The sequence below is a fragment of the Thalassophryne amazonica genome, chromosome 19 (genome assembly GCF_902500255.1).
Source record: "Thalassophryne amazonica chromosome 19, fThaAma1.1, whole genome shotgun sequence".
NCBI lineage: Eukaryota > Metazoa > Chordata > Actinopteri > Batrachoidiformes > Batrachoididae > Thalassophryne > Thalassophryne amazonica.
In genome coordinates, this window is record NC_047121.1 from 14,034,957 (window position 1) to 14,051,355 (window position 16,399).

Consider the following 16,399-nt stretch of genomic DNA (forward strand, 5'->3'; position numbering starts at 1 on the left):
TTGTCAGGAAAATGATAATTGTTCTACATTGATTACAGACCTGCAGCGGGTCTGTAATCAACTTTTCTGCCGCGCAGCTTTGCTTTGAACCTTGAACCAATCGAAGCAGTGATTCGCAGGTCAAAGCAGTGCTTTGATCTACGATTCATGGATTTTATTTCACTTTATCCTAATTGTTTCCCGCTAAAACCCTGAAGAGCATATGTCTGAGTAATATTTAATATTTTTATGTTAAACCGACCTGTTATGGTCTTCTGAAACAGTTGATAGATATATTTTATAACTTAAAAATGGGACCGATGCTAATGCGTTAGCATGTCTACGGCATTTTCAATGTTAAAGGTAGCATTAAGCTGTTCGCATCAGCACATTTGTGTTGATTTGTGTTCGTTGTCGTAAAAGAGTCAAATTGTAATTTTTTTAATTTATTTTTATTCATATATTATAGCAACAACAATAATAGTCTACATAATAGACAATAATAGTCAATAATAATAGACTATTAATGTTACAATACAATTTTAGAGAGAGACAAAAAGAACCTAATGAAACAAAACACAACAGAAAAGATAAAACCATGTAACAATGAAAATAAATAAATATATATAGAAATAACTGTTTCCTGTGAACACCTAGTGAGTAGCCGACTCTCGTTTAGGTTTTGAAACCTTGTTTCTGAAGTGTTTTTGTGTGATGTGCACAATTTTCAGTATTTTGACTAATACTACCAGTCATTTACAAGCCCCATAAACTTTTATAAAAAAAATCAGCCCATTTTCGATTATTAACATTTACTTGTACTTTTACTTTCAATACTTGAGTACATTTAGTTGTACATTACTTGTAATACTTAAGTACAATAAATACTAGATACTTTAAGACTTTTACTTGAGTAGCATTTCAATCAGTTACTTGAACTTCTACCAAAGTCATTTTTTTTTTAAATGGGTATCTGTACTTTTACTTAAGTGTGATTTTCCGGTACTTTATACAACACTGGTCCAGTATATACGTATGCAGTCAACGATATATGCAGTACATCGTCCTGCTTCTTTCAGGCCTTCACAGGCATTCTGTTGTTTTTACCATAATGTCACCGGCAGTACTGGTGAATCAGTGTAGATATGATTGCTTTCATTGCCATACTGTCTATCTACCACAAGTACAATTCTGCCTTTTGCACAATATCTTTGCTTTAAACAGTTGATCATGAACAATGTAGACCCCACCTTGGACTTTGAGGGTTTCAAGTTGACACTACTTTACTGGAAGATGTCAAAAGATGCAAAGTTTAGGAGCTACAGATTTAAAGTTAAAAGAAAGTATCTTCAGAAAAAGGTTATAAAACTGCACGTGTCAAACTTGTGGGTCAACACAGAACTGGGAAGTCGGTCTGAAAAAATCTAATGGAAGATTACAAACGGTAAGTGCTGCTGTGATTGGGCTCTGATGTAAGAGGATAGATGTCTTGCTCAGCTGTTCCATCTCGGCCTCGGGGCAAGAAATCATTTTCTCGGTCCCGTCTGGTCCATGACAAATAGATGGTGGCACTGGCCAGAGGCCTCAGCGATAAGGCGACAGCGTCTGACGGGATGGATTGAATATTCATCACAGGCCTATTTCACCACATCAGCTCTATGATGGCTGTTCCATGTCCTCCAGCAGAAGCAGGAAGAGAGAACTGAGCTTAGAAAATTGAGATGAGAGTCAGAACTCATAAGGAAGTGAGGCAAATTGAGTGAAGGCGCAAGCTTGGCTTTGAACGATGCCCGGCTCGGATGAGAACGACAAGTTTGGAGGGTGAGAGAGGGGCGAGTGAAGTGGAAGTGAGAGGTTGTTGCAGCAAAAAGAGATTACTCCTGAACGATAACTAGATGGTGATAGAATGATAGATGGGAAAGGTGCAGGAGGTGTGAGAGAAAATGGGCAGAGGACGGAGGAGAATGCGAGCGCCGCCTTGGAAAGTCGGGTAAATTAAACTCGGGTGAGAAAGTGGTGAAGGATGTGTGAAAACGGACAGGAAAGGTACGGAGGTTTGGCATCAGTATCAAGAATGACTTATTCTCGGATGCAGCAGAACCTCCTCTGTGCTCGCCAGACACCCGCTGCCGCCGCTCCCTGGTTGAAGTAAACAAGGGTGTTGCTCCGAGATGGGTGGTGTTGTTTGAGATCCACACACAGAAATCTGAGCCGAAGTATGGCGACATGGATGAGAGCGTCACACAGCGGTAGCATCACTCACTCATGGACATTTGGAAATCATCTTGTGTGAAACCTGATTTTGGGTGAAGCTGCACAGCTGGAGACACATTTAAATTTGCAGGGGTAAAACTCGGAGTGAAACTATTTGAGGAAGAAAATCAACAAACGAGATGGCAAACTGTGCGTGTCATTTCAGCATATATGTCTGTCGTCGTGTTGAATTTTGTCTCAGGAAACCTTCAGTCTTGATAAAATGATTTAAGTCATCATATTGAGCAGGTAGCAAATGTGGGGTCCTGCATAGACATTTCTAAATTACTGGAGAAAGTGCAGAGAAATATGTAAAACAAAGAAGTTGTCATCAAGCTCGTGTTTTTCATTTGTCAGCGAGACATAATGCGTGACAGCGTCGCTCCCCGCAAGGAAATGAAAAATACAAATGCAGGAAACTGAAAATGCTGTCACTCCACCATCTTGTGCATGGGCCAGCGGTGTCCCACAAGGAAGACTCATTATCTCTAATGTATTCAGATGCCCCACACTGTCAGGTTTCATCACAGCCACATAGTGTAATGCTCCTGTTTTATTAGCAGTCACTTGTAGAAGTTTTGAGGTGGCAGACTGTAAAACAAGTCTGGAATGCTCCTCTTGAACTTTGTTTTGGCAGATAACAATTTGTTGATTAGTGGACATCTTTGGCACAAGGTGGCCCCAGCACCACTGCTCAAGAAGGTTGGAGACCTCACCCTGGTCATTGATGGCTGCACCACCTCTCCAACATCCAAAGTGCGGAACCTGGGTGTCATTTTGGACTCAACACTGTCATTCAGTTCCCATATCAAGAGCATCACCAAATCTACCTTCTTCCAGTTGTGCAACACTTCAAGACTCCAACCGTCACTTACCGACTCAGTCACCGAAATACTCATCCGTACCTTCCTCACCTCCCATCTGGACTACTGCAATGGCGTCCTGTCAGGGCTGCCTAACAAGGCCCTAGACAGATTGCAGTATGTCCAGAACTCAGCTGCTGGGGTGCAAAATTACACCAAGCCCTGGCAGCACATCACTCCCATCCTCAAGAAACTTCACTGACTCCCAGTCAAAGAACGCATCAGCTACAAAATCCTCCTCCTTACATACAAATCACGCCATTCACTGGCACCCAAGTACACCACTGACCTTCTTTACCCCTACTCCCAGTTACGGTCCCTGTGCTTCACCAGCAAGGACCTACTCTCCATTCCCTGTACCAGACTCAGAACTTTTGGAGATAGGGCTTTTTCTGTAACTACCTCTACCCTCTGGAATAGCCTGCCCCTCCCATCCGTTCTGCCACTTCTCTGACACAGTTCCAAAAGCACCTCAAAACACACTTCTTCTCTCTTGCCTATCTCCAAATCCCCCTCTCACCGCGCTCTACCTCCCTCCTCCCACTCTTGTGAAGTGACCTTGAATATCATGAAAGGTGCTATAGAAATCCAGGTTATTTTTATTATTATTATTCAGGTCTCTTTGGAGGTTCCTTGGGTACCTCTGGAATGACTTTGTGCCAGTTATATTGTGAGGTAATGTCAGCTATGACATTTTGGACATTTGCCGTGGTTCTCTGGGCCTGATCCAGTACATAGGTGTGTCAGTGTTGTGGACCACAGTGGCTGGCGAAATCCAAGGTGATATCTGTGTTTCAGCTGGCTGTGGCAGATACAGTAGATAGTCCATTTCAACAGGTGGGGATGGACCAGCTGTTTGCTTGAGTAGTTGCCATCCTAGACCCCAGTCAGTTTTGTGGTGTAGTGGATGCATCTGTGCATGGTACCAGTGCATGCTCCCTGACTTAACCTGAAATTATTGATAAATGGGAAGTGATAGATAGATTAATCCAGCTCCATATTCAATATGCTACTGCAGCACCAGATTATGGAAACATCACCACAAGGAAAACATCACTTTTTAATGTGGCTTAGTTGTTTGAATTTGCTAGTTAGTCAATCTTTTATGCTTTCTGCCAAATGGAAAAGGCCAAATGGACACGCATGTATCTCCTTGTTATGACAGATAGATAGGTACGTTTGTGAGTTGAGGATAGGCCTGTGGCTGTCCAGAGTGCCTACAGAGGCTTTTTCAGATCTTGGACATATACAGTGCAGTGACTGAACAGATAGGTAGTTGAGTCCAACTCCAGTTTGTTAACACAACAAGGCAATAAGTAAATAAATAAAGGACACAGAATGATGCCATCTTGTAACTGACCAGATTAAAAGGGCACTTAACAAGGAGAAACAACTGTGATTTGCTGATATAATATTCCATAGATGAGTGATTCTTTAACTACGGGCACTATTGGCCTTGTAAATGTAATTTCCACCACACCATTGCCTTGGGGCAACTGTTTATTGTGATTTGGCGCTATATACATGTGCTCTGATGTCACTGTTTATCTCCATAGAAACTACCCAAACAATCTTTCATACAAGCTGTTTAAAGGGACATTACAGTGTTGTGGTGGAAATTACGGCAATAGTGTGGGACAACTACATTTTGTTTAAAAAAATCACAACAGTTCTATGACATTGAATACCCCAATTATGTTTTGATTATTTTACTGATATTTTAAAACATTAGAAAAAACGTTTCTTTACCATTCATTTTTATCATTGAAGATCAAAAGTCTGGGTGTGGGACAAACACAAAACGGCAATATTTGCATATAATGATGCTGAAAAAAGGTGAAAAAGTCATCATAGACTACTAGAACAAATTTCTTAACACACTTTCATTGTAAAGATAACTCAAAGTGTGAAATTTCCCCTTTTTTCTGTTTTTCATACAATATGATCAAAGGTCATAATAAGTGCCCGTAGTCTAAGAATCACCCAGATGCGTGTGCCATCTCCTGGTTTGTTAGTGGATGATGGATTAATGATGGATTGGGAGCAGGTGTGGTTGTCAGTGTGAAAGAGACTGTTTTTGCACAGAAATATGATAAATCAGAGAAGCTAACGATTACTTTCTGAATGTTTCACACTGTGCACTTCCAGAACTCAATTAACATGATAATAATGCCACACAACCCTGCAGAAAGAAGTTTTTATTTATTTAGTCATGAAAGATGAGAACGAGGGAGATGGTAGAGTGACGTACTGAGTTATTGGCATCTGTGAGAGAGACTTTCACTCAAAATCAGAGATTAAATTATTTTATGATTGTTTAACAGTGGTTACATGACATAAGTCAAATATCACAGTCAGACGTACACACAACCCAGTGTAAAGGATTTTGTATGAATGTTGCAAAAGCAGACACTTCTTCTGTCTTTGTCTCTCTCAACATCTGTGAGATTTTGAAGTTATGCACAGGTCGAAATGAGAGTTTTTTTTTCTTTTTGTCAGTTACACATAACCAGTGGTTGGCAAGACATCACAAACACAAAACAAACAACGAGCCAGAGCCTCTGTGTTTATGCACCCTGCTCGCTGCTGTAACGAAGTGTTGTTTACGTTCCACATGCAATGACACAGACGTGTGGCAGGAAACATGAAAATCAAGGCACTTTGACAAAATAACTCATGGTTTCATTTATAAACAAAACTAATTCAAGACAGTTTATTGACATTAATGGCAATTCTGCCATTTTTACAAAGTGAAAATATCGCACATATCTTAAAGTATTGCACTGACTCTGAAGGTTTGAGCATTAACCAACACACATTCCAAAAGGCATTATGGGAAATGAGTCTCCTCTCAATCACTGGTTGATTGGTTTATTTATTTGTAAAAACCATCACACACATTACAGTAATGTGTGTTGGTCACAGTCCCATCCAGTAGATGGCAGTGTTCTATGCATTTTGATGGGGGGGGGGGGGAAGCTGGCCCTTCCCCTTCTGCTGGGGGAGGACTGAGCTCCTCACAGCAGTCTGACTGTTGCAAAACGTGCAACAGACAGTAACTAACTAACTAAATCAACTATGTATGATTTTAGTGTTTCCAAATGTTTTAGACTGTAAAACTTTACTCACTATGCCAGCAAAAAGTTAGCGGGCTGAAAGTTAGTGGAACTAAATTTGTCAAATTGGTCTGCTGATGGTTTCCAAAGTTAGCTGAAAAGCTAATCTGCAAACAAAAATTTAGCTTTGCTAATTAGTAGTTAGCAGATTAGCATAACTGTGCCCACAACTGCACATAACTGACAGTGTGAGAAAACAATAAGGAAAGCCCAAATCAAAGTGCTGCTGTTTCTGGTACTGTAATATGAACGTGGTGGTGCAGCGACTCCATGGTCAGTGTGTGGTTCTGATTTGTCTGTTATGTTTATATAGTGTATTTTAGTATTATAACCACAAAAGTTGGGCAAGGCGATGCATTCTCAGACTGTGTTAACCCTTGAACTCAGACGCAAATTGGATAACATCTTGGAGCAAATGCGTGCCTTGCAGGAGAAGGTGAAGATTTCAGAGGCCAGGGAATTTTCATAATTGAGATCTGGTTTGTTCATGTGAAGCTGGAAAAGTGTTTTTCACTGCTCAACCACAAACACGGCAGGCTTATCAGCCTCTCAAGGATAAAATGCCCACTGTTTTTCCTCCAGAAGAATCTCTACGGCCTTGGGAAGATTGGCTGCCTCCTTATCTCTCTTACTCCAGTACTCAAGGACAGACAGACTGAAGCATGCTCCACTTTCCCTCCTACCTCCCCTCCTGCCCCCCATCACACACCCCATCCCAGCCACCGCTCACACCACTCCTTTTCCCCTCTGGAGGCTGCGCAGTTTTAGCTGTGGCAGGTCCCCATTCTCCCCAAGCTAACGGCGGTGCGACTCCTGTTGCAGTGGCTACCACACACTCACATCGCCTCAATTTGGAAAACGGGACTGTTTCAAGTTTAGTGCACATAAACAATGCCAAATGTATACGTGTTGTCTTAATTCTGATGTGTGCCATTGTTACGGTAAACAAGTAATAATTGTGGATTAATTGCTGTATCTTGCCTGTGGAAATGTGAGTGTGGATGAAATCTCATTGTTGTTGCACTTGTAATGACAATGACAATAAATCTCATCCATCCACATCATACCAACTAAAAAGGAGCCAAATATCTCAGGCTTCTGCAAAAAGTTGCCATCTGTGTGATACCAAGGAGTTTTAAAAATGGTGAGAGCTGTTTCACGCTGAATGCACCTCAGGTGTTCCTGTTAAATCCTTCCAACATTGGCTGTCAAGCTCTGCCCGTCCCACCCGGTAACCAACCCAAAGCCTTAATTTAAAATAGGAGTTATGTCAAGACAGATCAGTGCAGCAAACGTACAACATGATAGAAATTCCTTCATTCTGATCCAAAGCGAGTGAATTTAGCACCACACTGATCACATTTTATCACATTTTTCCCCACTGTGCCACCTGAGTATTTTTTGTATTAAATCACATAACAGTGCTGCAGCACGCACACAGATGAGATCCCTGTCACTTTAATATTTTACAGAGTCAGACTCAGTGAGCTCAATAATACATTCTCATACAATTCCAGTTCACAGAGTGTAAAGTCAGCCTTGATCTGCAACAAATCGGAATCAAAACGAAACATTGAAGCATCCTCGTCATAATGACAAGAGAATGTTTTTGGAGGGAGATGTTTGTGTTATACTAGCGTGTTGCCTGTGGGGATCCACGGGCTCTAGATCGGGTAGTGTTTATAAAATCGGTAGTGGACATTTTTCAAGGGTGGTAATAAATTAATAAAAACTTGTATAATGATTTGGAATGGCTTTTGAGTCTAGAATATTTTTAGAACCTTAGACATCAACAGTTTTTAGAAAAGGAGCTCAACCCTTTTATTTCCTGTTAATTTACTATCATAATATTTAGGTTCTTATTGCTTCTATTTTTTCATTTGATTTTTAAATGGGCCACAATGGAAATAAGTGTTTTCAGTTTATTGGGTCATCCATGTATTTTTAACATATTTACAATTATATTATGTACTTACATTGATCTTACTAAATAAAATCATGCACACACTTTTAGTATATTGATGATTTACCACCCCCTGTAGGAATGGCATCTGAATGTAATTATCAATGTCCCAGTGGCGGCTGGTGAAAAACAGTCTTGGTGGGGCTGCTGTGCCGATAGATTCCCTTGCCTTGTCCAGTACAGGCATTCAAGTGAACAGTTGGAAAATTACTATAATTCCACAATAATCATTTCATGTCCTTCTCAAAATCAGCAGTTTCACAGATAAAGTTAACCATTTACAGCTATATTAGGCCCCATTTCTACTTTGGAAAGGAACAATATCAAATACAACACTCAAGTTCTTGAGCAAAGAACATTTCACCATTTGTCACCAATTACACACATAGTACACAAACTGTACTGCACTGCCATTATCTTCAGACAAACAGATCCTGGGGTTCACAATGACACCGACCATAACAGAATAGAAAATATCACCAAATTTACACTCTTTCAAAATATGGAAAAATTCTTCAATTGACAAAAGAACATTATGTACATAAGACAATGTTCACACCACCTTCAGAGAGAGAGAGAATGTTTGTGTGTGTGTGTGAGAGAGAGAGCAAGAGAGAAAGAGAGAAAGTGTTCGTGTGTGAGAGAGACAGAGAGAGCGTGTGAGAGAGAGAGAGTGTGTGTGTGTGTGTGAGAGAAAATTAAGGTAATATTTTGCATGAACATTACTGAGTGGAATGGAGGCAAACTAAAGAAGCTAGAAAAACTTAAATTAAATAACTTGACTAACTAATAACACCAAAACCTTTAAATTAAATTGGTTAAAATCAATTAACAGTGTAGAGGACAAAGCAAATTAAGTATACAAAATCACTTAATTAAATGCGTTGCTAAACCTGGGTTTGTCTTACTATAAATGTCTTGTGTGTACTCAGTGGCTGAATTAGAATTTCTTTAAAAAAAACATGCAAATTGCTATTTTAGGGTTTTGTTTTGTTTTTAAACTGAGCAAATAATTTGTTTTAGACTGTGGAATACTCCAAAGAATATTTCACTTCTGTGAACTGATCCTCATAACGTGTAACATGAAATCAAAATACCAGCATGGCTGCAGCTTTGAACACTGTTACAAACAGCCCCAGCCTCCCCTATTACCATTATAACTGGTCTTCTGTCCCAAAAAAGATCACAGCTTTGACCCCCTAAAAAAACAAAAACAAAAACAAAAAAAAAATCACTCATTCGTTTTATCTTAAATTTTCATCCTCGTTTCCACACCAGGAGCAACATTCGGTAATAAATCCGAGCAGCTGCCTCCGTGACGTGTGCGCGCTGACAGTGTGAATGAAGCCTGACACGGTTTATAACGAGTCAGACAAATGTCTCTCCTCCAACCGGGATGTGCAACTGTCATTAAACCACGAGAAAGATCTGATGTGCGCACCTCCATGCGCCTCCAAAAGGCTCCCCGCCAACCTTTGGTGTCATTGATTTGATTAGTTTTGTCCCGTTTTAAACCTCCGAAGAGTTCTTCAACTTACTCCAGCAAAACACACGGAGACAAAATAAAAATAAATAAATATAACCCAAACGTCATCGTCACCATCATCTCTTCCTGACTGACTGTCAGCAGCAGCTGCAGCGTCACATATATCACTGACTGTAAGCTAACGTTCCCGCATTTTTGTAGCAAGGACTAAAATTCCGGCGCCCCAAAGCCACTAATTTTGGCAATGTTGATTTGCCAAATATTTATTAATTTTCCCTAGCAACTACATACAATTGGTTATTTCGCTGCACTTCAAGGGCGCTTTGAATAACCGCCCAAGACGAGGAATGATAGGTTCTCTGCTTCCGTCGGTGGAAATGCACTGTTGAATGAGAGTCAGTTGGAGGAAGTGTTGTTTGAATCATTCATATTACATGTAGGCACATACTATTAAGTAAAACTGACACTGATAATACTTTTTAAATATATATATATTATGACTTTTCCCCTCCACATCTAGGAGGGCAGCGCCCTAGTGCCCCCTATGGGCCAGTCGCCACTGCAGTGTCCATTCTTCATTGTTGTTAGCTAATATCTGTAACTTCTCCAAAAATGTTAGTCCTATCAACATTCTGTTTTGATATAATAATGGATCAACATATTGATTTATTCTGCCTTACAGAAACCTGGTTACAGCAGGATGAATATGTTAGTTTAAATGAGTCAACTCTCCGAGTCACACTAACTGCCAGAATGCTCGTAGCACGGGCGAGGCGGAGGATTAGCAGCAATCTTCCACTCCAGCTTATTAATTAATCAAAAACCCAGACAGAGCTTTAATTCATTTGAAAGCTTGTCTCTTAGTCTTGTCCATCCAAATTGGAAGTCCCAAAAACCAGTTTTATTTGTTATCGATCATCCTCCTGGTCATTACTGTGAGTTTCTCTGTGAATTTTCGGACCTTTTGTCTGACTTAGTGCTTAGCTCAGATAAGATAATTATAGTGGGCGATTTTAACATCCACACAGATGCTGAGAATGACAGCCTCAACACTGCATTTAATCTATTGTTAGACTCGATTGGCTTTGCTCAAAATGTAAATGAGTTCACCCACCACTTTAATCATACCTTAGATCTTGTTCTGACTTATGGTATGGAAATTGAAGACTTAACAGTATTCCCTGAAAACCCCCTTCTGTCTGATCATTTCTTAATAACATTTACATTTACTCTGATGGACTACCCAGTAGTGGGGAATAAGTTTCATTACAGTAGGTGTCTTTCAGAAAGCGCTGTAACTACATTTAAGGATATGATTCCTTCTTTATGTTCTCCAATGTCATATACCAACACAGGGCAGAGTAGCTACCTAAACTCTGTGAGTGAGATAGATTATCTCGTCAATAGTTTTATATCCTCATTGAGGACAATTTTGGATGCTGTAGCTCCTCTGAAAAAGAGAGCCTTAAATCAGAAGTGCCTGACTCCGTGGTATAACTCACAGCTTAAAGCAGATAACCCGTAAGTTGGAGAGGAAATGGCGTCTCACTAATTTAGAAGATCTTCATTTAGCCTGGAAAAAGAGTCTGTTGCTCTATAAAAAGCCCTCCGTTAAGCTAGGACATCTTACTACTCATCACTAATTGAAGAAAATAAGAACAACCCCAGGTTTCTTTTCAGCACTGTAGCCAGGCTGACAGAGTCAGAGCTCTATTGAGCCGAGTATTCCTTTAACTTTAACTAGTAATGACTTCATGACTTTCTTTGCTAATAAAATTTTAACTATTAGAGAGAGAAAGACATATCGTTCTTTTTGGCTGCTTTCAGTGATGCCGGTATTTGGTTAGACTCTTTCTCTCCGATTGTTCTGTCTGAGTTATTTTCATTAGTTACTTCCTCCAAACCATCAACATGTCTATTATACCCCATTCCTACCAGGCTGCTCAAGGAAGCCCTACCATTATTTAATGCTTCGATCTTAAATATGATCAATCTGTCTTTATTAGTTGGCTATGTACCACAGGCTTTTAAGGTGGCAGTAATTAAACCATTACTTAAAAAGCCATCACTTGACCCAGCTATCTTAGCTAATTATAGGCCAATCTCCAACCTTCCTTTTCTCTCAAAAATTCTTGAAAGGGTAGTTGTAACACAGCTAACTGATCATCTGCAGAGGAATTGTCTATTTGAAGAGTTTCAGTCAGGGTTTAGAATTCATCATAGTACAGAAACAGCATTAGTGAAGGTTACAAATGATCTTATGGCCTCAGACAGTGGACTCATCTCTGTGCTTGTTCTGTTAGACCTCAGTGCTGCTTTTGATACTGTTGACCATAAAATTTTATAACAGAGATTAGAGCATGCCATAGGTATTAAAGGCACTGCGTTGTGGTGGTTTGAATCATATTTATCTAATAGATTACAATTTGTTCATGTAAATGGGGAATCTTCTTCACAGACTAAGGTTAATTATTGAGTTCCACAAGGTTCTGTGCTAGGACCAATTTTATTCACTTTATACATGCTTCCCTTAGGCAGTATTATTAGACAGCATTGCTTAAATTTTCATTGTTACGCAGATGATACCCAGCTTTATCTATCCATGAAGCCAGAGGACACACACTAATTAGCTAAACTGCAGGATTGTCTTACAGACATAAAGACATGGATGACCTCTAATTTCCTGCTTTTAAACTCAGATAAAACTGAAGTTTTTGTACTTGGCCCCACAAATCTTAGAAACATGGTGTCTAACCAGATCCTTACTCTGGATGGCATTACCCTGACCTCTAGTAATACTGTGAGAAATCTTGGAGTCATTTTTGATCAGGATATGTCATTCAATGCGCATATTAAACAAATATGTAGGACTGCTTTTTTGCATTTGCGCAATATCTCTAATTCATGCATTTATTTCCTCTAGGCTGGACTACTGTAATTCATTATTATCAGGTTGTCCTAAAAGTTCCCTGAAAAGCCTTCAGTTAATTCAAAATGCTGCAGCTAGAGTACTGACAGGGACTAGAAGGAGAGAACATATCTCACCCATATTGGCCTCTCTTCATTGGCTTCCTGTTAATTCTAGAATAGAATTTAAAATTCTTCTTCTTACTTATAAGGTTTTGAATAATCAGGTCCCATCTTATCTTAGGGACCTCGTAGTACCATATCACCCCAATAGAGCGCTTCGCTCTCAGACTGCAGGCTTACTTGTAGTTCCTAGGGTTTGTAAGAGTAGAATGGGAGGCAGAGCCTTCAGCTTTCAGGCTCCTCTCCTGTGGAACCAGCTCCCAATTTGGATCAGGGAGACAGACACCCTCTCTACTTTTAAGATTAGGCTTAAAACTTTCCTTTTTGCTAAAGCTTATAGTTAGGGCTGGATCAGGTGACCCTGAACCATCCCTTAGTTATGCTGCTATAGACGTAGACTGCTGGGGGGTTCCCATGATGCACTGTTTCTTTCTCTTTTTGCTCTGTAAGCACCACTCTGCATTTAATCATTAGTGATCGATCTCTGCTCACCTCCACAGCATGTCTTTTTCCTGATTCTCTCCCTCAGCCCCAACCAGTCCCAGCAGAAGACTGCCCCTCCCTGAGCCTGGTTCTGCTGGAGGTTTCTTCCTGTTAAAAGGGAGTTTTTCCTTCCCACTGTCGCCAAGTGCTTGCTCACAGGGGGTCGTTTTGACAGTTGGGGTTTTTCTGTAATTATTGTATGGCTTTGCCTTGCAATATGAAGCGCCTTGGGGCAACTGTTTGTTGCGATTTGGCGCTATATAAATGAAATTGATTTGATTTGATTTTGGCAGCTTTCATCCTTGACGCAAAATACATTGGGTCTTCAGCTCTGCCACCTCCAGTTCTGCCTCCTGTCAATGTACCTGGTCTCACTACTGTCTTATAATCTTTCCCTTTTTCAATCTTGCAGATACCCTTTTGTCACAAATAACTTCTGTTACCTTTCTCCACCCACTCCACCCTGCCTACACTCTCTTCTTCACCTCTCTACCACACTCTCCATTATTTTGGGTACCTGAGCTGAAGTATTTAAACTGATCTACCGTCACTATTTCTACTCATTGTAAGTGCACTATTTCATGGGGCTCCCTCTCATTCACAGACATGTACTCAGTCTTGCTCTTACTGACTTTCATTCCTTTTCTCTCCAGATCATATCTCCATCTCTCTAAGCTCATTTCAACCTGCTCTCTACTCTCATTACAGATCACAATGTCAGCAGACATCATACTCCATTAGATCTCATTCCTCAACCTGTCTATCACTATTACAAACAAGAAATAACTCAGAGCTGGTCCTTACTGTAATCCCACCTCCACCTTGAACACATCTGTCATTCCTACTGCTCATCTCACAGCTGTCAACTATCCTTGTACATATCCTGCACTGTCCTCACATACTTCTCTGCCACTCCAGACTCCCTTATACAATACCACAACTCTTCTGTTAATGCTCTGTCACTTAATCCACAAACACAAAATGCAACTCTTTCTCTTTATTCTCTTTATTTCTCCATCAGCACTCTTAGAACAAACATTGCATCTGCAGTACTCTTTCTCTGCATGAAGCCATATTGGGGCTCACAGATCTTCACCCATAATGTCATGCTTTGGCTGATGAAGTTTATCCCCTCTAACTACTGCAGCTCTTCACATCACCCTGTTCTTCAAAATCAGAATAAATACACTCATCCACACCTCAGGCATCCTCTAACTTTCCCAGATTTGATTAAACTGTTGTGGTCTGGTGAATCTGTCTGGCTCTGTTGTGTTGTTTCCCCTCCATCCCGTGTTTCTCTGTCAATGGAGATGATCATTTACACCTGTGGCTGTGACACACCTGCATCAAATAGCCGTGTCCTAGTTAAGCCCTGGCTGAACAGAAGGATGCCACCAGATCTTTCTGTTATCAGAAGTGGTAACCTGGCCTCGCATTGCCATTTTCTGGTATTGCATTTTTTTTCTCTCCAAGTCTGGATAATTTGTTGATTTTGCTCATCGCTGTGTTTTTCCCCTCTCTTGCAGTTCACAGCCACCACCCAAAACACTGGCTCGCCTGGTTTCCTGCACCTGTGGCCCATCAGTGTCTTCACCTCCTGGTCTCCACCTCATTCACATTATCTGCACCATTACATCTATTACCTTTTTTCTTTAAACCTGCCTCATTGCATTGTGAGTCTGTTTCAGTTCCCAGTTTGTCAAACAGCAGAAAGATATGCGGAGTAGGACAGCACATGGACTCAGCTGGGGCAGGATCGATCCACCATGCACTCTCCTCCCAGGGGAGCTTACTTAATCAACACCAGCAACAAATCTCAGAACATTGCGACAGCAACCAATAGCTAACACAGTTAGGTAACAGTTATGCACACAATTCACAGCACTCACGGAACAATTAGCCAAAGCCTTTCCAACACCCAGCACCAGCGACAGCTCCAGCACCCCACAAACAGTCACCATGAGCACACCAACCACACCTCCACCTGATTCCCTTGTCTGCCAGCATGAACTCTTTTCAGGCAGGTTTGCCACCTGTTCATCCATTTTACTGCAATGCTCAAAAGTTTTTTTTTTGTTTTTTTTTTTTCTCAACATCCCTCAAAATTCAGTACAGACCACAGTAAAGTTGCTTACCTTACAAGTTTGCTCTGGAGGGAGATGTTGGCATAGATCACAGCTCTGTTGAAGGGCAGGTCCTTGATCCTAACTTCGTATGAGGAGTTATACAGGGAACTTTGCAAAGTGTTCGAACAGGGGACGATTGGTATCCGAGCGATTGTTCTGGATCCATCATGGCTCACAAAGCATAGATTGACATCAAAAACATCTCAACAGATTCAAATTTTTTCCAGGCATTATACTTTTTTTTGTCTTCAGGCTTACCAACACTCCAGAAACTTGCGTGAGTTCTTGGTCCAATTTGTGGTCCTCTACAAAGACAACATCCTTATATTTTTCCAAAAACAAAGAGGAACACCCGATGCACATTTGTCAGGTTCTTCAGAGGCTGTGGGAGAACTGGTTGTTTTTAAGGCCAGGGTGCAAGGTTGGCGTAAGCGGGAATTGACGTCTGAATGAAGGCAGTGAGCAGCTAGATGAGTCTCCTCACCACCAGCTTAAACAGCCCTCAGTCTAAACCCTCCCGGGTGATACCCGCAAGGGATTGAGGGTCAGACCCTTTAGATGGAGAGCTGGTCCAGTGCTTCCTGTAACAGGGGTGACACTCGGGGACCTGACACATGGCGCCCAAACAGGAACCCTTCTGTAGATCGTTGGGTCTACAGAAGAACCCTGGCAGAGAAGTATTGCCGGTCATGTGGAACCACCCCAGCAAAGTGGAGGTGAAGCAGAAGATGACTGCTGGAGTGTCAGAAGGAAGACAGCTCTGTGAGGGAAGCAGTGCTGTGTGGTGATCTGCGAGGACACTGTCACCAGCCCCGTGAGAGTCTCCAAGGAGAAGTGGGAAAAGGAGTGACTGAGAAGGGACAGTCAAGCTGAATCCTGAGATTGGTGTTGAATAGTCAACTAGTCTGTCACTCATCCCTAACTCCAGGTACTGTGAGAGACTTTGAGGGACAGACGACTCGAGATGACAGAGACCGTAGCTGTGTGGGTGATAAGGCCAGTGGCAGCATCAACGACCAACTCAGCAACTGTGTGAATGCTGAGGACTACTGAAGAAAAGAAGGAACTACCAGTAAACTTGCCATGGAGGAAGGTTCCGC